Below are 20,885 nucleotides of genomic sequence, written 5' to 3'. Positions count from 1 at the left end.
GATGTGAACAGATACTTCACCAAAAATGATATACATATAGCAAATAAGCACTGAAAAGACACTCAACATCATGTGTTGCTAGGGATATAATAGTACACAGCTATTAAAATTAAAATACTGACCATACCAAGTGTTGATGAGGATGAGGAATAACTAAAGCACTCATACACTGGTGGTGGGAATAACAACAGTACAACCACATTAGAAAACAGGTTGGCAGCTTCCTAGAAATTTAAACATATGCCTACCATATGATCCAGCCATTCCATTCCTAGGTATTTACCCAAGATAAATTAAAACACACGTCCATACAATGGCTTATGCAAATGTTCATAGCAGCCTTATTTGTCATAGCCAAAAATTGGAAGGAACTCAAATGCTCATCAGTAAGTGAATGGATAAATGCATTGTGATATATTCATACAATACCACTATTCAGCAAGAAAAAGGAATGAACTATTTTTTTTTTTTTTCTTTTTGCGGTATGCGGGCCTCTCACTGTTGTGGCCTCTCCCGTTGCGGAGCACAGGCTCCGGACGCGCAGGCCCAGCGGCCATGGCTCATGGGCCCAGCCGCTCCGCGGCATATGGGATCCTCCCAGACCGGGGCACGAACCTGTATCCCCTGCATCGGCAGGCGGACTCTCAACCACTGCGCCACCAGGGAGGCCCCAGGAATGAACTATTGATAAACACGACAACATGGATGAATCACAGAATAATTAGGATGAGTGAAAAAGGCCAGACCAAAAAAAGATGAAAAAAATTTTTGCAAATGGCTGTTTAAATTAACCTTGTCTATCTTTATGTTGTCATATTAAAGCTATAGCCCTGAAACCCTTTAAATACTATAGGAAGATTCCGTACATTATATTAAATCATTCCATTTATATAAAATTCTACAACATGTAAACCAATGCCTAGTGACAGAAAGCAGATTTTCGGTTGCCTGGGGACCAGTTAGGGGGCGGAAGAAATTGGAGGAATTAGAAAAGGCACGAGGAAACTTTTGGGATGATCACTACGTTCACCATTTTGTTTGTGGTGATCATTTCTTGGGCAAATATGTATGTCAAAACTTACCAAATGGGGCTTCCCTGGTGGCGCAGTGGTTGAGAGTCCGCCTGCCGATGCAGGGGACACGGGTTCGTGCCCTGGACCGGGAAGATCCCACATGCCGCGGAGCGGCTGGGCCCGTGAGCCATGGCCACTGAGCCTGTGCATCCGGAGCCTGTGCTCCGCAACGGGAGAGGCCACAACAGTGAGAGGCCCGCGTACCTCAAAAAAACAAAAACAAAACAAAACTTACCAAACGCTTCATTTTAAATATGTGCAGTTTACTGTATGTCAAGTTATTCCTCAATTAAGCTGTTAGAAAAAGGAGGAGAAGTAGGAGAAGGCGAAGGGAAGAAAGAGAAAATAGATACCTGAGCTTAGAGAAGTGGCATTTGCTAGAGAGAGAAGTTTTGGAAGTCATCAGCGTGTAAATGGTACTTCAGACCCTGGGAATGAATGAAATCACTTAGGGAGGGATTAGTCAGAAAAGAGAAGGGGACCTAGGATGCTGCCATAAGAAACACCAAAATTTAGAAGTTTAGGATGAAGAGGATCATGACACATTCTTTGGTTTTCTTAAATTGTTTAAATCCAACCCACATCAAGTTTAAAGCATCTGATCATCATTTTATTCACTATAGGCTGAACCAATAGGAATGCAGACCCATTTAAGATAACTTAACAATTACTGTGTCTTTTTTCCTTGTTCCTATTCATTAGTCCATAGCACTTAACATGATTATTATTGATCTTAATTGACAGAAGTCATCTTTTGTTTTTTCCTTAATGCTATTATTTTTAAGGTTTTATTCAAAATTATTATAGTAAAAATATTTCTTATATTTCTATGAAATATGCCAGCATATTTTAAAGATATATCGCATTCTCACTTATTTAATGTTCAACTAACAACATTATATTTGGCACGTGTCATCAACAGCATACAGAACATAAAGGTATTCACAGAAATGAAAATGCGAACATGGTCATTTTTTTTTTTTTATAAATTTATTTGTTTTTATCCTTGGCAGTGTCAGGTCTCCATTGCTGTGCGTGGGCTTTCTCTAGTTGCGGCGAGCGGGGGCTACTCTTCCTTGAGGTGCGCAGGCTTCTCATTGCGGTGGCTTCTCTTGTTGCAGAGCACAGGCTCTAGGCACACGGGCTTCAGTAGTTGTGGCTCGTGGGCTCTAGAGCACAGGCTCAGTAGTTGTGGTGCACGGGCTTAGCCGGTCCGTGGCATGTGGGATCTTCCCAGGGCAAGGATCGAACCTGTGTCCCCAACACCAGCAGGCAGACTCTTAACCACTGCACCACCAGGGAAGCCCAACATTGTCATTTTAATTGATATTTATGAGATATGTGTCAGTGTATCCTAAACTAAGTTGATTAGAGTTTTAAAATACGTAAATTTTGTGTTTAAGCCTAATGTAAATTATTTCAAGTGACCAAATTAACTTCGTCCGTTGGTTTATTTCTATTTTGTTATTTTAAAGCTAAAGCCCTGAAACGTTCTAAATACTCCAGGAGCTTTTTAAATTCTCATATTTATATCAGAAATGGAGTTTTAGTTTTAAAAACCAAAAAATCCAATGTATCTCTTCCCTCAGTCTTCTCTCCATCTCAAACTATTCACTCTGCTTCTTCCCGCCCGTTACCAAATATTTCCATCAGTGTTGTTTATGCTCGCTGGCTCCACTTCCCATCCTTCTCAGCCAATCAGTCTTCTCAAAATGCTCTCTCAAAGTCCACCATGAAATCACGGTCCCCAGCATCCCTGAGCACTCTTCTAGTTTCCTGTTACTTGAGCTCACTGCAACATTTGACACTACAGATGGCTCCATTCTTTTCACAACTCCCGTTTTGTTTGTTTGTTTGTTTGTTGCTTCTGGGGTCCTACCTCATCTTACTTTGCTGGCTTATCCTTTTCAGTTCCTGAGGTTTTTGTTCTCAGCTTAAATTTTGAATTTGCATGCTTCTATTTTCTACCCTTTTCAGTCTCTTCCCTCTTCTTGGACAATCCTAGCCCCATCCATCCATGTTTTTCCCTTCAGCCTCCTAAATTATTTGCATTTTCATTTGTTCTCCCTCTTGGAGCCAGAACACCCTTGCCTACTTTAGTTTCTCGGCTAGCTCACACTGGACCTGAAAGACTCAGGTCAAGAAAATATGTAATTCTTTTTTTTTTTTTTGCTGTACGCGGGCCTCTCACTGCTGTGGCCTCTCCCGTTGCGGAGCACAGGCTCCGGACACACAGGCTCCGCGGCCATGGCTCGCGGGCCCAGCCGCTCCGCGGCATGTGGGATCTTCCGGGATCGGGGCACGAACCCGTGTCCCCTGCATCGGCAGGCGGACTCTCAACCACTGCGCCACCAGGGAAGCCCGAAAATATGTAATTCTTAATGGCTTAGAAGCCATATCTGCTCAACAATAAGTAAGTCTGTTAGCAGAAAATAAACCTTACCATAACTATGTTGCAATACTGTGTAAAGTGACAACTAGACAATCAGCTCCAATTCGCAACAGAATTACTTGAGGGGTAGTTTTCAGACAAACAAACAAACAAAAATAAATATAAACTTGTGGTTGTCAGTTACTGAGCAGTATATAAAAGCTGTAGGAAAAGGCACTCGAAAGTAAAATCTAAGAAAGGGTATGAACTTCCCACTTGGCCCAGAGCCAGGGCTCATTCTACATGAATTTCATCAACATCCTGTTTAGTTGATAGTAAACAAAAGTAAATTAAAGTATAATTTGCAACCAGAGGATACAGCATTGTGCTGAAGCCTAGAGAAGCTCTGTTCCTAGTGTTTGTGACTTCTTACTGTTCTAGATAAAGCAACTTAAGTGCTACACTTACGGTATAAACCTCTTTGGACCAAACCCAAGATATATCTACAGTGAGGTCCATTTTAGTGTTTAGGGAACCCAGAGGATTTGGAAAGGCTTTATTCTTGTAGGTGCCACTAATGGAAGAATTTGTCTTATTGTCACAAAAGCAAATTTCTCTTCATTTCTAAATCAAATTATTCACTGAAGGAATTCTTCAGCAAAATCACAGTTTATGAGGAATAGAGTATATATAATTTGTATCCATGTGTTCTGTAATCATAGAAAATTAACCTGTATAATCAACTATCTTTTCATTTCTTAGAAATACTTTCTTTGCGTTTTCTAAATAAAATCTGTGTTTGTAGCTGTTATTATCTGAAGTTTAATATGGACCTCAATCTTTTAATGTCCATCAAAATATTCCATGTGTGCATTTGGTAAAGCAAAAAGGGGCAGGGGTGTGTGTGTGTGTGTGTGTGTGTGTGTGTGTGTGTGTGTGTGTGGAGAGAGAGAATATAAAAGAGAGAATGGGATTAAGAGATGATACAGAAATTAAACATTTATTCAAATTAATTTGTACATAAGATAAATGATGTGTGGGTCATAAAATATTAGAAGTTTTACTACACATAAGTTTTTAGTTATGAATTTTTAAATGCTTATTTTAATGATGACTACATTCACTTGTAAAATCATTTGCATATCGCTCAGTAACACGCCTGTTTTTCTTATTTTTTTACTTTTGTGATCATTTATACACCTGCATCACATGAAAACAGTTAGTGAGCTGTCCACATGAAATTATTTTTAAAACTATTTCTCTCTCAATAGTTCCTCTTACTTACAAAGTAGCAGATAACATCAGTGCATATGTACAGTTAAAAGAAAGACATTCTGTTTATTATTCTTTGATGAAGCTTTACTAGAAATGGGTTATATTCATGTAGTTTGAAGATGAGAACAGAAAATTATAAATCTTAGAGAGACTGCAAGTATGGAGCTGGCACGTCAACGACATTTATAAAGAACATTATCTTAATCAGCTGTCCATTAATAAGTTTCTGAGCATACTGCTTGGCAGACACATTTATAACACGGGGAAGAGCCCACGAAGGCTTTTATTTCAATTACTGTGACGATTGTCCAGGGTGACTCTCGGTGTCCAGGATGAAAGGCCATTGTAGTTAGTCAATACATTTTCTACCACTGATTTTCTCCACTAATAAGATTGAAGTACATTATTTAATTGTTTTAGGTTTCAAGATCTTAAAAAGGGTAAAGATGTTAGACTTTACAATTAAGCAAAACCCTAAGGTACTGGGGAGGGCTGGGTCCTCTCTGTAGAAACCTGTCTTGTCAAGAATTACTGAGCTGATGACTAATTATCTACACTGACTTGTACCAGAAGGCAACTGACCGTTGCACGCTAATACTGAAAGTAAGCTTCTCAGCTAATCAACAGATGGAAACTTCCCACAGGATTCTCAGAGCAAGGGCTTTCAGCACGTTTTGATTATTCAAGAAGCCTATTCATTAATTTTGAAAAGAACACTGCAACGCCCCCCCACCCCCAATTTTTTTTCGGAAGAGTTAACTTAAAGCAACAGAAAGTAAAATGTTGATCCTGAGATCACAGGAAGAGCTGTATCTGACCTACTGCTCTTTAACATACTGTTGATTTTCTTCAAAAAGGATAGTAAGAAGGATATTTGCCTTTCCTTATTTATGTATTTCTTTTACACTCTGCCAGTTCACATGATCCAAAGACTTCTGTCCTAAACAAGTGATTGCCAAAGCCCAGCATTATAGGGAAAGAAAACAATTAATTGCTCGTGTGTTAGAAACTCAGAATTCTCACACTGCATTAGCCTACCACTCCCCTACTTCTCCTCTGTACAGTAGGTGCATTTTTTGAGAAAAGGAAAGAGTTTGGTTTTGTAAATATGTTGATGGGGAGGAAACCACTCAAAGAAAAGCTAAAGCTCAGAAAAATACTCTTTAAGATTTCTTTTTCCCAACCTCAGGGTTTAAACATCTTTTTCTCCTCTCAAAAAATAAGTTTTGAATAAATTTTAAAATGTCCAAAATGGTTTATATATTGGTCCAGTTTTTTATTGTACTAGGATAACTTTTAATGTTCTTCCTAAGTTATACCATTGATATTCATCTTTCAAACAGTAGTAAACTAGTGCCAGATAAAAATTGTCACTCGCCATCTGCCTCTACAAGGATTAGGTCACTAGTCACTGCAGTTGCTGACCTTCAACACACCCTGAAAGGAATTCAGGGCAGAGATCAGGAATGAGGCACTCTGTGTTCTGGGAAAACCTGGCAGAGCAGGCCTTCAGATAGTTAGATATTTTCAGGAGAAGATTTTATGAGCGCAAATTCTTGCATCTTCTCATATCTAGAAAAGCACTAAAATCATTAATGGAAACATCCGCTCCTCTTGACGAGCAGCCACCTTCTCGTGACTAGCAGTGACCTTCTGCCAAAATGTGTGCTTAATTGAAAGTATTCCCCCGCACCAAAGTCATATATATACTGACCACCCCCTTTACCTCTTCAGAGCAGTTGCTCAGAGCTATCTGAGAGGCTGTCCCCAGGCTATCATCTTCATTTTGTCCCAAATGAAACTTAACTCCCAACTCTCATGTTGTGTAATTATTTTCAGTGGACACTAGAAACCCTGTAAAGATAGAAGTAGTAACACACATATTGTAGCAAACCCATTTGTATCTTCTAAAATCAATCACTATGAAAAAAATAATAAAATAAAATACCACTATAAAATCTTTACCTTGCCTTCAGGGAGTGTAAGTTTAGAATTCGTATTCTTAAATTATTCTATTTAAAGTGAAGACAAGATAGGTGCCTGAATATTGCCATCCAATGTCATTCTATGAATGTGGTACATAATCCCACCCTTAGAGCTGGTAGAAAATACTGATACTGACCAGGGCTCTTGGCCTTCCCCAATCAATAGAAATTGACTAAAGGCCAGACAAGAAATTCAGGCAAGGCTTTCCTGGGACCCCTGCTGCAGCAGCGGGGAGAGAGAACCAACAACAGGTTCCCTTGCTAGCTCACTCCCTGGTGGGTAGGGGTGGGACAAGCTTGTTCCTTATATGGGATGAGAGTAGGGGTGAGTCCAGGGGTCGGACTGGAGGGGTGGCTTAGGTGTTTTGCCAACCCCTTAGGTGGTGTTCTGTGCAGGGGGCATGTGCAGTACCCCGCTTTTGCTCCCGAAACCCTGTTTTTGCTCCAGGTTCTTCAGAAGGGGCAGTTGGGGTTTTTGTTCTTTTTTTTTTTTTTTTTTTTTTGCGGTATGCGGGCCTCTCACCGCTGTGGCCTCCCCCGTTGCGGAGCACAGGCTCCGGACGCGCAGGCTCCAGACGCGCAGGCTCAGCGGCCATGGCTCACGGGCCCAGCCGCTCCGCGGCATATGGGATCCTCCCAGACCGGGGCACGAACCCGTATCCCCTGCATCGGCAGGCGGACTCTCAACCACTTGCGCCACCAGGGAGGCCCGGTTTTTGTTCTTTTTGTGTCTTTTGGTCCAGAATTTGCCCCAACTGCACGCGCATGCAGTTATTTTTAGTCCCATACAGTTTCTTTGTATTTTGTTGCTTGAGGAAATGTTTGTCCAAGTGCAAGCATTGCAGCACTGCAGCAAAGGGTCCCAAGTCCCAGGCCTGCCTCAATACAACCAGAATAATGAATATAAAAATTCAAGTGACTGAAAGCCATGATGAAGAGGACACATCCTTAGCCTAAAATATGGGTTTTCTGGACATTAATTGTATTGTTAACGATTCAGACCATATATTTTGCCTCTGCCTTCTTGCCTTTCTAAGACAATGCTGCTTTATTTTCAGAATGTTTACCATTTCTAACTCTTTTGTTTCCCAAACTTCCTGTCAGCAGGTTCCATAGAGTTCTTCTTACGTATATGAAGCACATCACCATTACATCACTGTTGTCATCCTGTCAGGTACACTGCCCTGGCTCAGGAGTGTTAGGGCCCTAATGAACCACAAAAGCCTAAGCAATCAGGAATTAATTTCATACTGTTTCCTCAGAACCCTTCCAAAGGTGATTGGTAACAGCCTTAAGAGCATCAGGAACCTATTGCATGAAAAACAAGAGCAAAGTACATTGTATAAAACAAGTATCTTTTTCAGGGAATGTAAAACGATTCCAAGTGGTGGGCAGAGACAAGACATGAGTATACTGCTGGAACCTCTACCAGATCATCAACACTGAATTCTGAAGGAGGGCAGCTGTCTGGGGCAAATCAGCCACCATGAGTCACAGCCTGAAATTAAGTCAGGGTGAGGGTAGGATGGAGGAAGATTTGACTGAAGTTGCTGTAAGCGTGTCTAGCAGAAGCAAGTGCAGCTGGATCTCACACTAGCAACCATTTTATTTCCCTTTTAGTCAACTTTTAGCCCTCTGGCTCCCCTTTTCACATCCTGATCAACAATCATCCTGCACACACTTCCCTAGATAATCAACACTTACAACCTGTTGACAGAAAAAAAAGCACAACATGAGAGTTGTGGGTTAAGTTTTATTTGGGGGCAAAATGAGGACTATAGCCCGGGAGACAGCGTCTCAGGTAGGTCTGAGGAGCCTCTCTGAAGAGGTGAGGGAGGAGGTTAGTGTTACATATATGTGATCTTGGTGAAGGAAGATACATTCAATCAAGGACACATTTTGGCAGAAGGTCACTGCTAGTCACAAGGAGGTTACCGCTAGCCATGAGGAGCGGATGTCTCCATTAATGATTTTAGTACTTTTCTAGTTATGAACATTGAGGTGCATGTATCTTTTTGAATTAACAAAAACATAAAACAAAACTGTACAACATGCACTGTTCTAAACACTTCATAAATGATCTCATTTAACAACCCAGTGTGGTAGAAATCATTATTTTACAGATGAGGAAACTAAGGCAGATGGCTAGTAAGTAATTTGTCTAAAATCACATAACCAGTTAGCAGTGGTTTAGGAATTTAAATGTAGCAGTTGGGTTCCAGAGTCTATACAGCAGTTTGTCAGCCATTTGGGTTTGCTATTCTATAAAATATGCCCATAACCTGAATAGGTATTAAGAGAATAAAATATGTGTATGTAAAAGCTACACAAATGCAAAATATTCCTGTTAGTTTATCATGTCTCTTGAGCCCAGAGAGAATTCTGGATATTAGAACCAGCAGCGAGAAAGAGCACAGTTACACACTGGAAAAAAACACATCTCTAGTTGAGAAAAAATGAAATTCTGGTGTAATCTCAGGTCCAATGTCCTCTGGGATAACAGTTGCCAGAGCCAGAACTAGACACTTCAGATCTGCACAAATATAACACAAATTACTGGAAAAGATATGTTGCTAAAAGGCCCAAAACATATCAACACGAAACACAATTTTCTATGCTGGAAGGTCTTTTAAATATGCCCAAATGCTGACTCTCAACTATAATTATAATAAAATAATTTATATCAGTAAAAATGTGTAGACTGTATCACAATCAAAGTTAAAAGGAACTCATTTTCAACACCACTGTCCAATCTATTCTCAAAGCCTCTGGTTTCGTTTCTTAATTGATATGTCTTAATTGATAAAGCTTACATTCCATGAGGGCAGAAAAGGGGGCAGTGGGAGCAGCCTGGAAAAAGCACAAAAGGCCTGAAGGTCAATGGAGACGAATCCTTGAAGAACGAGAACTACAAGTCTCTCTCATCTATGTTGCCTTTTCGTGAAAAAGCAGGTTTAAGGAGCCCTGAATAATCTAATATTTACAACACAGGAGAAAACTATTTCCAACATTGAAACTTGGAGCATTTTTAGATGATTATTAAACAGCCACGTACTCTGTATTTGCCAAAAGGAGACTAAGAAAAGTCTTAGTCATGATATTGATTCTGCCCCAAGTTTAAAACTCCTGAGGGGAAATTTTTTTAAATAAAGAGGATGTCTGCTGCACAACAGGACTATATCTTTTTGGAATCACTAATCTAATAAAGTTTTCTTTGCATTTTGTGCTTAAAGATAGACTTTTAGAATGAAACAAAAAGAAAGTCTTCTAAAAACCAAGGAATCAGTAAAACTTCAGTTATGTTTTCTAGGCATCATTTGGCTTTTAAAATCCTGATAAGCTTCCCTCAAAAAATAAAGCATTTCCTCTTGTCTAGACAACATAGCCTGCTTCCTTTTCAGCTACGGCACTTGGGACCCCGGGCCCTGCCTCTTTTCACTCACACCATCTATGATTCCACATAAACCAGGGCTGTGTGGCCCTTCCATACCCCAAATAGAAAACCCTGCAAGGTGGTGCTTCCTATCATTCTTGGGCCACTGCCTTCAGCAAATTCTCTCTTGAAAAGCATTTGTTCCTGTTTTTTTGTGTTTTTTGGTTTTTTTTCACTTACCTTGTGAGGTCTCATCCCCATGACATCTGACAGCGGCTTTGGGTGTAGGCAAACTCAAAAAGAGAAAGCAGCAAGCAGTGGTTAGGGAGGTGAGTTTCTGTGAGTCAGACGGGTTGAGTAATCTAACACAGAACATGTTAAGTTCAGGTCAGCCTTGAAAACTAAGGCTGAGAAGTCAGTGGTAGTGGTAGCGTGACAGCAGGCAGCTAAATGTTTCCACTATATCCACAGATGGAGTAGTGAAACGCTTCAACTGCTGAATTTTCTTTAACTACAGAATTCTGCCTCTTAAAAAAATTGCTTCCAACTTACAAAGACTCTTATAAGACTGCATTTTTGGGAAAGGGGAGCCTTCTTCCTTTAAGGTATATTATTCAGGAACCTCTATATGCATCCCAATGCATTGCTGTTGTACCTTGTAAGTAAGTATCCAGCTTGTATTTCTTTTCATTCCTCACAATACTAGCACAATGTGTTCCTAGCCATTGAAGGTATGTATGCATATATCATTTGCTTGTCTGTTCACCCATTCATCCATTTATTCATTCATCTAATTTATTAGACATATATTGAGCTTCTCTTCTTTACACCTTGAGGATATAACCACAAATAAGACATGGTCCCTGTCCTCAATGAATTCATAAATCTAGTTGGGAAAAGAAAACTGAGTAAATAACTGTGAATACCATGTGAGAGAGAGGATAATAGGAATTTGTACAGAATACATTGGGCCCCAAACAGGGAAATGAGCGCTCTATAACTGGGATGGAAGAACTGATCAAAGGAGATTTTTTAATGGTTGTGAAGAGTATTACATGGGTATTTTCCATGCAAGGAAATGCATTCCCAGCCAGGGGTCTAGCTTATGCAAAGATCTAGAGACACAAAATAGTACAGCAGCTGGTTCTAATATATTGACGGAGGATAGAGGACCCTGCGAAGGGATGAGATAGATATTAACAAGATGATTTTTAACGGCAGGAGGCATTTCTCTCACAGAACAAAAATAAATGGCAAGCATATCCATGTAATACTTAGGAAATCTTAGTTAGGTGGGTCACTTTAAAGAAAAATGTTAACGAAATGTATTGAGGAGCTCTCAATAATAGAGCCCAGGCCAGAAAAAAATATAGATGCTAATGGATTTTCACAGCAGTGAATGTTCTAAGTGCTACCACATGAAGCAGAAATAGTTTCTTCAAAAGGGATTAGTATTTCATAACCTATTCCCATTTTATTTTCATTTATCCTAAAGATGTAGATCTTAGAGAAAATTACAGCATCTATAACAATGTCTGGCACATAGTAAGCACTCAATAAATATGTGTTGATAGAAGTCCCACATAAGGCTGCATTTGGCAAACAAAGAAATGCTTCGGGTACTGACCCTGACCCTTCAACCTGTAACTGCTACCGCTTTTTTGATAACTCGAGTTGCATTCACTAGGTCTCTTTTTAGTCCCTACTCCTAACTAAGCTTTCCTCTATCCCACACAGAGCTGGAGATACTTGAATATGTTGTCACAAGGGGTGTCTGGGCAGATTTGAAGGATGTCGTCATCAAGCTATTGGCCTTGCACCTGCAAACCGAAGGAGCAGAGTTGCAGTTGCCACCATCGGTAGCGATTCCAAACGCACAAATCAAGAAGGGAAAAGCAAGAGCTCCAGGAACCGCCACAGTAAAGAAGCAGAGACCCACTTCCTCTGTGTTCTCTCTACTCTCTGCTATTTGGGTGCACACGGTGAGTAGGTGGGGTGGTGATGACGGTGACGGGAGTGCAGCAGAGAGAAGGAAGTAGTTAATGAACAAGTCTGCTTAACAGAGGGAGTCGAAGGTAGTGGTACAGAATCTCAGGGCCAGACCCAGATACCATTTACAGAAATGCCTCTCTAGACTCACTCCTCCACGTAGCTCACCACTTCTGGGTGCTGCCCGTCACTCCTGCTTCCTTCCGGACCTTTTTAGAATCCCTTTCCTGATACTCCCTTCACTTTCTGTTCTGCAACTACCCCACTTACTCTCTTTTCAGCACAATGGATCAAAGCCTCAGAAGCTATGAGCTGGATAGGTCTTTAGAGACCATCACACTCAAGCCCCTCATTTCACATTTGAAGAAACATTAGACAGGAAAAGTCTAGCTTCTCATCCAAAACCCTGTCTCTGGTGTGTAGCAGAGACGAACTCTGTCTTCTGACAATCTCCCCTTCCCGCCACCCCACACCAAGTCCAAGGCTATTCTACCATATCAGGTTGTCACTGCCCCAATCAACTGGTTAGCGGATGATTATAGCAGCACATGATAAACATGGACTCTCTTCTGTCTCATTAACCCCTTTCAGTAGATCACCAATTGGGATTGAATCCTTTTTCTCCCATGCTCCGTTCTTTGGTTCCATCTTCATCCTCTCAAACACATACTTTTAAGCCCCAGCCTCACCTGTCTTGCCCTTCCATGAATTCATCTATCTCAATTCCACTACGGTGTTCTGCCCTTCTGAACTCATGGCACCTCTGATCTGAACTCTTTATTTTGCAAGCATGTTTATACTTTCTTGATGAAGCTCTTGAACTGCTACTTGACAAGTATCTGTATCTTTTCTTCTTACCTAGAAGATAATCTTCTTGAGCGTAGAAACCACATTTGTTTCTGTATTTACCCATCAACTAGGATTGTGCTGTGCACAGGAATGAAATGTAAGAAATATCTGCACAATAAATAGACCCTGGGAACAGAATGGATGCTTTAATAAAAAGAAGGTTGTAATGGAAGATAAATATTTCTTGGCATGAGGCCCTTGAATACCCTGCAAATCTTGCTGTATAGTGAGCTTCCATATACCAACAAGAAAAGTGGGCCAGGCAAAGGCCTGAAGATTCTTTGGTCCTAACTTGTGTTTAAGAATTAGATGAAGAGGGAGGAGAAAGACTTGTCATTCAGTTTATTCAAATTAGAAGAATATGCCTAACTTGCTGATCTTGAAAGTTCTATCCAGGTCTTAAATTCTAAGTGCTACAATCCATGCTGATAGATGGAATTTGGAACACAGATTTACAGTGTTCTTCAACGTGTTTTCCTGGAATCACACTGAAAATCTAGCAATTAGCTTCACCCTTCAGTCCTTTCCTTGATGAACTTCTGCCTTATTCCTGAGAAAATATGGGAGGATATGATCTCATCTATGGGTTTTTGGTTTGTTTGTTTGCTTTATGTCAAGACTGAAGGTGCAAATGCAAATTTATTCCCAGAAATTAATTTGGAACTCTGAATGTTATTCCCTTATTAACAATATAATACATGAAAAGTAGAGCCTAAAACACAATTAGTTCTATAGTTGAGATACAGCATAGGTAAAATAAATTTCACAAGTCAGACTGAGGACATATCTACTGACTTTTCAGTTTTATATACAGAAATTTGCATATAAAGTTCTAGAATACTGAATTACAAATAAACACTTGGAACAAAATCTGTTCATACATTAGGGACTGTTCCAGCTACTTTTTATCTAGCACACTCAGTATCTTGAACTTATTCAATTTTCTAAATTGAATATGGTATACATCAGAGTATCTCTACAGCCTTTCCTTGGCTGTTCCCATAAGAAGCGACAGAGCTTAGCACCTAATCAATTTTCATTTCTTTGCAAAATCTGCTTATTTCCTTAGGAAGAAATCAACAACCAGATGGCACTTAATACGTGTTACTGCTCAGGACAAACTTCACTTCTATACATGAAAATTTTAAACCTTAAAGTGTCCCCTATAATTTAAGCTTTAGTTATTTATATTCATTTTGAATTCAAGCAAAACTCTCTCACTTAGTTCAGTTCTATTTAAACTAAATTATTTCAACGGAGAAAAAAATAACAGCATTTTTAATAGTTTAATATCTTGCTCTTACCTAGAATTGTAGCTTATCTAAAAGAAAACAAAAAGGGCTGGTATATATCTTACATACCTCTCTATATAAAAGTACAAAAATAAACATTTTATTTTAATTCAACAAACTACTATGCATCAGTTATATGTAGGAACATGTACCACTCTAAAGGCAATCAGTTGAGTTTGAAATAAACCTTCTCTGCTCTCAGTGAAGTTCCATCACTTGCTAGGGTATCTCTGATATCTTTATCCACATTACTCAGATGGAATCTTAGCAAAAACTGGACTCAACTCTTTAGTGCAAAATTTCTAAGAAGCATTATAGTAGCGGCATGGCATAGAAAAAAAGAGCTCCGTGTTTGGAGTGACACAGCTATGGATTTGAACCCTGGCTCCGCCTCCTAGTAGCTGTGTGATTCGGAGCAAGTTAATTAACCTCTCTAAGCTACAATGTCTTCATCTGTAAAATAATGCGTACATCCGGGACCCACGTTCAGCCAGCTCACAGAGGTATTGCCACACTGGTTAATAAAGAGTTGAAGTACCTCCACACATTGATGAATAGCTGCTGCCTCAGTCGCACCAATTCCCACAACCCCCTCTACTCCAGGATCCTCTGGACCTCCCCAAATTTAGGAACCAAAGGGTCAATACCTCGCCAAGCAGGGAGGCTTCTGGGATTCTACCCTACTCGCAGGGCTATCATTCTGATTGGTCAGTGCCCTTGTTCTACTGTCTGTTAAACATAAAATAATAAACTTAAAATATCTCACACAGGGCTTCCGTGGTGGCACAGTGGTTGAGAGTCCGCCTGCCGATGCAGGGGACACGGGTTCGTGCCCCGGTCCGGGAAGATCCCACATGCCGAGGAGCGGCTGGGCCCGTGAGCCATGGCCGCTGAGCCTGCGCGTCCGGAGCCTGTGCTCCGCAACAGGAGAGGCCACAGCAGTGAGAGGCCCGCGTACCGAAAAAAAAAAAAAAAAGTCTCACACAGATATTCTTAGGATTTAGTGAGATAGCAATGCCTAGCATTTAGCAGGAATGTGTGTTCTATATTGTAAACTGTCCTCTCTATGCTCAGTCTCACAGGGCTGAATGTGTCTGCTGTGGCTTATCAAGAAAATCTCTCCCTTCATAAGATCATAGAAGATTTTACCCCCAGATTATTTCCTCCTTTCTTTGATGGCTGCCAATTCTGACTACATATCTTTAGCATAAACATATTTAGCAATCTTAAAATGCAGGGAAAATGAAAGATTTCTAAACTACATCAAAATGAGTTAGCAGACTGATTTTGAATTACAAAATGACTTGATTTTTTACTTTCATACCAATTCATTAAATTAATGAAAGCCGGTTCATTGTTTCTATGTTTCGTATAGTTTGTTTGACATTGTATAATCATAAACGCACACAAAATTAAGGAGAGAAAAAAGGGTTGTGATTTCATTTAACTATGTAGTATGAATCCAAATTGTAATTTGTTTCAGGCAAAGAATGATTCAATTCCCAAAAGAAATCGGAAAATAAATTTCCTTTCTCCAACTTTATGATTAAAGAAAATGGCTAATTCAGAAAAACCAAAATCCAAGAACCATATAAATCTTTGACTTTGAAAGACCAACTGTATAAGAAAGTAAATAGATGCATTGCAAAGAGGTTTGTTTCTTTCCCTGATTTGCTGCTCATACCTTTTAGTTGGGAACAATAATATGAGTATACATCCCTATGTATTTCTACCCAAAGCTGACCTGCGTGCATGGATTTGAAGCATTTCCTCTCCCCTCTATTCCTGTTGGCCTGCTATGGCATAATTAGCATAGAGTATTAGGGCAGAGAGCGGGTAGCTTGCCAATCAATTTAGTATTGAAACAGTGGGTGTTGCCACTTCTAGCCATTTCTGACAGTACTGTTAGGAATTAAATCATGGCATTAGCTGACCACTATTTGGTTGTGGAAACCTAGTAGGTCATCAGTTTATGCCCTGCTCTCCAGACAAGTGGCAGGTGGAGCCATGCTAGTCCCTGCTAATGCCACGAGCTGGAGGCTGTGGCCAGTAGATGAGAGTTTACAGGGTTTTGTTTTTTTTAATTCATCAGGCCATATGCTGCCAGGCTCTCATACAAATAGACAAAATGACAAATAATAAAAAAGGACCAACTGTTTTAGCGGTTGGCTGTTTTGTGTCACCATTGCTATCGATGTGAGGCTGGTTAATGAAAGAGGAGTCTTGGACTCCCAGTGACATCAACCTAAAGGGACGGATACTTCAAAATCCAAGCTTCATTCAAACCATGTTAAACCTCTGCCCTAGGGTGACTCAGCGCCTGTGTCTATTTGGCTGAAAGCGGGGGAGCCTGGCCTTCCAGCTGGCCTAGAGGTTGGGCAAGCTTCTCTAATGCTCCCTGCAGCTGAGGCCCATTGTCCACTGATGTGAGAACAGAGAAAAGGTTAAGTTTCATTTAGGTTGGGTTAAGTTGGGGCTCATGGGTTTATCAGATTCAGGCACACTTAGAATAAGCAGCTTTAGAAAGAAAAAGAGATTAGTCAAGGTAATTTTCTGTTTTAAAATTACAAGAAAAGTAGCGTTTGTAGGCTATATGGAAATCCCTAACTTTTTAATATCAAAGACTGCAATAAAAATCTCTCCAAGAAGATCTTAAACTCTTCCTCTGAAATACTTGCATCTAAAATTGAAATGTTGCTAAACTTCTGTATAATTTCTGCTATTTCTATATTCATAATTATTACCAAGTTTCCAGTCTGTACAAATGGAGAATTTCACACCCTGGAGAGCATTCACACATTTATTTCCCATTTTAAGGCAGTAAACTCCTAACTAAAAAGCGAAGTAGACTGACTCTGAATTCATATCTATAAGTATATATTTTAAATGATTCCATTTTAGAAATGTTGTGCTTAACGTTCATTTTCACCTCTATCGGGTCACTTTGAAGCCATAATTTGCACCTTCTTAAAGACTATTCAAAACGAGTTGTACTCAGTTAATATGCAATGTGTTGCAGTTCAAGAATTGTCAAAATAAAAGTATCGTGGGAATATATACACATGCATGTGTGATACTGAAAGAAGTTTATGTTGAGAGCCTCTTGCTCAACTCTTGCTACACAGCAAGGATATTCTGAAGAGTGTTTTGCCCACCGGGACCAAGGCACAACAAATGTCTTGCAGGCAAGCAAAGGCAAATGATTTTCTTTCCTGTTTTCCTTACCATGTTACCATAACCTGTGTTCCTTAGTGTGTCACTGGGTTTACTTTTACCTCCTGGATAATTTGTAATCTAAAGTATTCTTATGAAACACACATGAGCTTAATTTTACTGTCAGGAATAGTTCCTAGATCCATAGAAGGTTGCAAACGTTTGCCTCCAACAAACTGTCATTAATACACTCTACCAAAATGTGACAGCTTCTCAATGAAGAAAAATTTTTAGTTTATAGATAAAAGTAACATCATTAAAAAAAACTATTCCATATTGTCTATAAACAATAAGGACAATGAAAGATAATGCCTCCTTTAACTGTTCAAAAGAGAGTCATTACAGAGTCCTATAACAGGGAATAACAGACACTACTGTCACTGATATTCACAATCCTGCATTACAAATCAATTTGAATTCTTTTTTTCTAATTTGAAAGGGTTTACTTCATGGGGAGTCAAGGTCCAAGGTGTAATATCTTACAAAGAAAGGTTTACCTTTCCAATGAATTTAAAGCTGAGAAAATAGCTCCCCGATTGACCTTAACTTGAATGTATGTTGAAGCAAGGAGTAATTCAGCCAGTTCATAAGGGATAAATGACAAGATTTTCAAACATTTTCATGTTAAGGGAAACTACATAAGTGAGGAAGAACTGGTAATGTTCTAATATCTTGGTAGGAAATTTCAAGATGTATTACTTTTCACAGTGAATTCTGAAATTTACAATTCACATTTAATGGTGATAAAAATTCTTCTCTCACATGGAACTGTATGCCCCTTATGGACAAATTTATTTTGCAAAGTAAAATAATTGCAAAAATGTACCTAGAGTTACTATACACTCAAGTATGACAACTAATCATAAATTTTAGGAACCAAGTGGCTAATCAAATTTAGTTTTAAAAAACCAAGCACATAAACAACTTACTGATGAAAATCCCACTCTTGATTAGCTAAAGTAATAAGGCCATAAATAAATAAAATACAGATGGTTCTCATGTATAGAAAGCAAAACATTTAACCATATCCTCTAGTGATTCTTGTACATAAAGAGCAGATTCAACCACAACTTTATCCCACTGAACTCCGAGTGAAATTATTTTAAAGAATAAGGAGGCTGCACTCTGGAAACAGCTGAATTCATGAACTCATTTATTCATCCATTCAACACATATTTTTGCCAGGCACTCACTTTTCTAGGCACTGGGCATCTATCAGTGATCAAGATAATCTCTAACCTCATGGAGAGGCAAATCCTAAATAAGAAAGTAAACAAATAAACAAGATAAATAGAGACTGTGGTAAGAGCTACAAAGAAAATGAAGAGGTAATATAATCAAGAAAAACTGAGAAGAGCTACTTCAAGTAGCTGAAGACAATTCTTTTCCTGGTGTGAAAAGTATAATATCATTTACTTATGTCATACTCAAAGACACACAAATCAAAGAGTCAAATCTTTGCAGAGCTAAAAAGGGCCTTAGATATCATTCAACATTATTTCCTCATTTTATACCATAACACTAAAGTTCAGGTGGGTTAAGTGGCTTACTCAATGTCCTATAGCTTTAGCTGAACAATTCGCTTTCACTGTTAAAAAGTGAAGGGAAAAGCCCTGTTGGTGAGACGTACATCTAAATGGCATCACTAAATCTGGTTATCAATCTAGTTACAATGGGAAGAAACTATATAAATAATGATCTTCATCTAATTAGACTGTTTTATAACTGTTATGCAGTACACAGACCTGAATATTTGATATCAAGTTTTCACTTTTATTCCTTCGTAACAATTTTTCTTTCCAGAATGATCTAAGGAGACTGTATTCCTTGGATACTAGATACATAGGCAGATGCATAGAAAACAATAGCAACAAAACGCTTTCCTGAACTTTGTAAGAAAGAGCATCACAATATTAAAAATCTATGAGTAGATCAGATCTTAAATCTTAAATCTTATTTGATAATAGTAGTAGTAGTAGTAATAATAGAGGGATAATGCCATCAAACACCAATAAAGCATTTTATCATTAGTTCCATAATCTAATTTGATCCTCAAATAAGAATGTCATAAATTGAATGGATATTATTATAATTCTTCTAGAGGTGATAAAGTGAGATTCAGAGAGGATAAGTGACTTGCCCAAGGTCAAATAGCCAGCAAGTATCAACAAGAACTGAAACCTAAGCTTCTCGACCCAAACTTTGTGTACTTGCACTAGAATACCTATCCCCTCACAAACATGCTTTACAAAATCATTGGGTACTTAACACAATGCCAAGATCCAAGGCAGAAAAAAAGACATGGTCTTTGCCATTCAGCAGCTCACAGTGTAAATGTACACACACACACACACACACTGAAATGGATCAACTTGCTTGAAGAATGAAAGAAGCAATGGCCCTCAGCAGCCAGTGACTCACTCACAAATATTTTTTTCCTAAAATGCCCCATTAGTATATTCTCAGGCGTGAAGGTATTAATAGTTCCCAAGCTAGCTATCTGCTAGCTTTTCTTCTTGCTTTCAAAGGGCCATATGAAAGAATATACCAAAGAAACACATGTGAGCAATTTTAACAGACTAATTTGCTTCCTTCATTAACCTAAATGCAGTATATTTAAACTATAATGGACAAACAGAGGCAGCATGAGCTAGAGAAGCGCCCCAGGCATCAAAATGTTTTCATTAACTAGGAAATTTGTCCCACCAGGCTAAAGAAATCCACTATAGAAAGATCGATTATTCCGTCATCTTGTGGCCAATATGGCTATTATGCAAGTCCAGCTTAGTACAACATCTCTAACTGCAGATGAACTAGCCGTTGGGATTGCCAATTGCTCGCTCAGAGACTTGCACGTAAAGCTCTAAAATGGCCCATTACATTAGGTGGTTCGGAGGCATTTCATGATCCTGACTTCTAGAACAAGCATAGATAATTAATAAGGCTGACAGAGCCCATTATTTTTACACTCAAGTGCATCACATTAAATTAACAGACAGAGGCCACATGATGTGTGACATTTTTTCCACGGATAATCATTTATGTGGTGCCACTTGCGCTACCACATTTTTCTCTTTCCTGGGCTGAACTCCAATAGCCAGTCACCACGTGGCAATTCTATCAGCACCCAGTTTTCTTTTTTGTTTTGTTTTGATTTTTCTTCACTGGGAAAGCTATTTTGAGTCCTTCTCACTGGTGGGACTCTGACGTAGTGGGAAAAAAATTTGAGATAAAATAAAATATTAGCATGAAGCGAGACAAAATATAAAACTGACACTGAGTCAAAGGATGCCCGATATAGATAGGAAAAAAATACGGCCTTACTGTGTCTGTTAGGAAATAATTTTTGACTATACCCTCATATTTTCAGAAATGGTATTTGCTGATCCTAATGAATTTTCTCATAAAATGCGGCTATCCTTTGAGGAGCTAAAGAAAATAGTCTCACCTGCTCTGTACTTTCCA

The sequence above is a fragment of the Mesoplodon densirostris genome, chromosome 8 (genome assembly GCF_025265405.1).
Source record: "Mesoplodon densirostris isolate mMesDen1 chromosome 8, mMesDen1 primary haplotype, whole genome shotgun sequence".
NCBI classification, from domain to species: domain Eukaryota; kingdom Metazoa; phylum Chordata; class Mammalia; order Artiodactyla; family Ziphiidae; genus Mesoplodon; species Mesoplodon densirostris.
The sequence above is the reverse complement of the archived record's forward strand: the minus strand, read 5'-3'. Positions refer to the sequence as shown.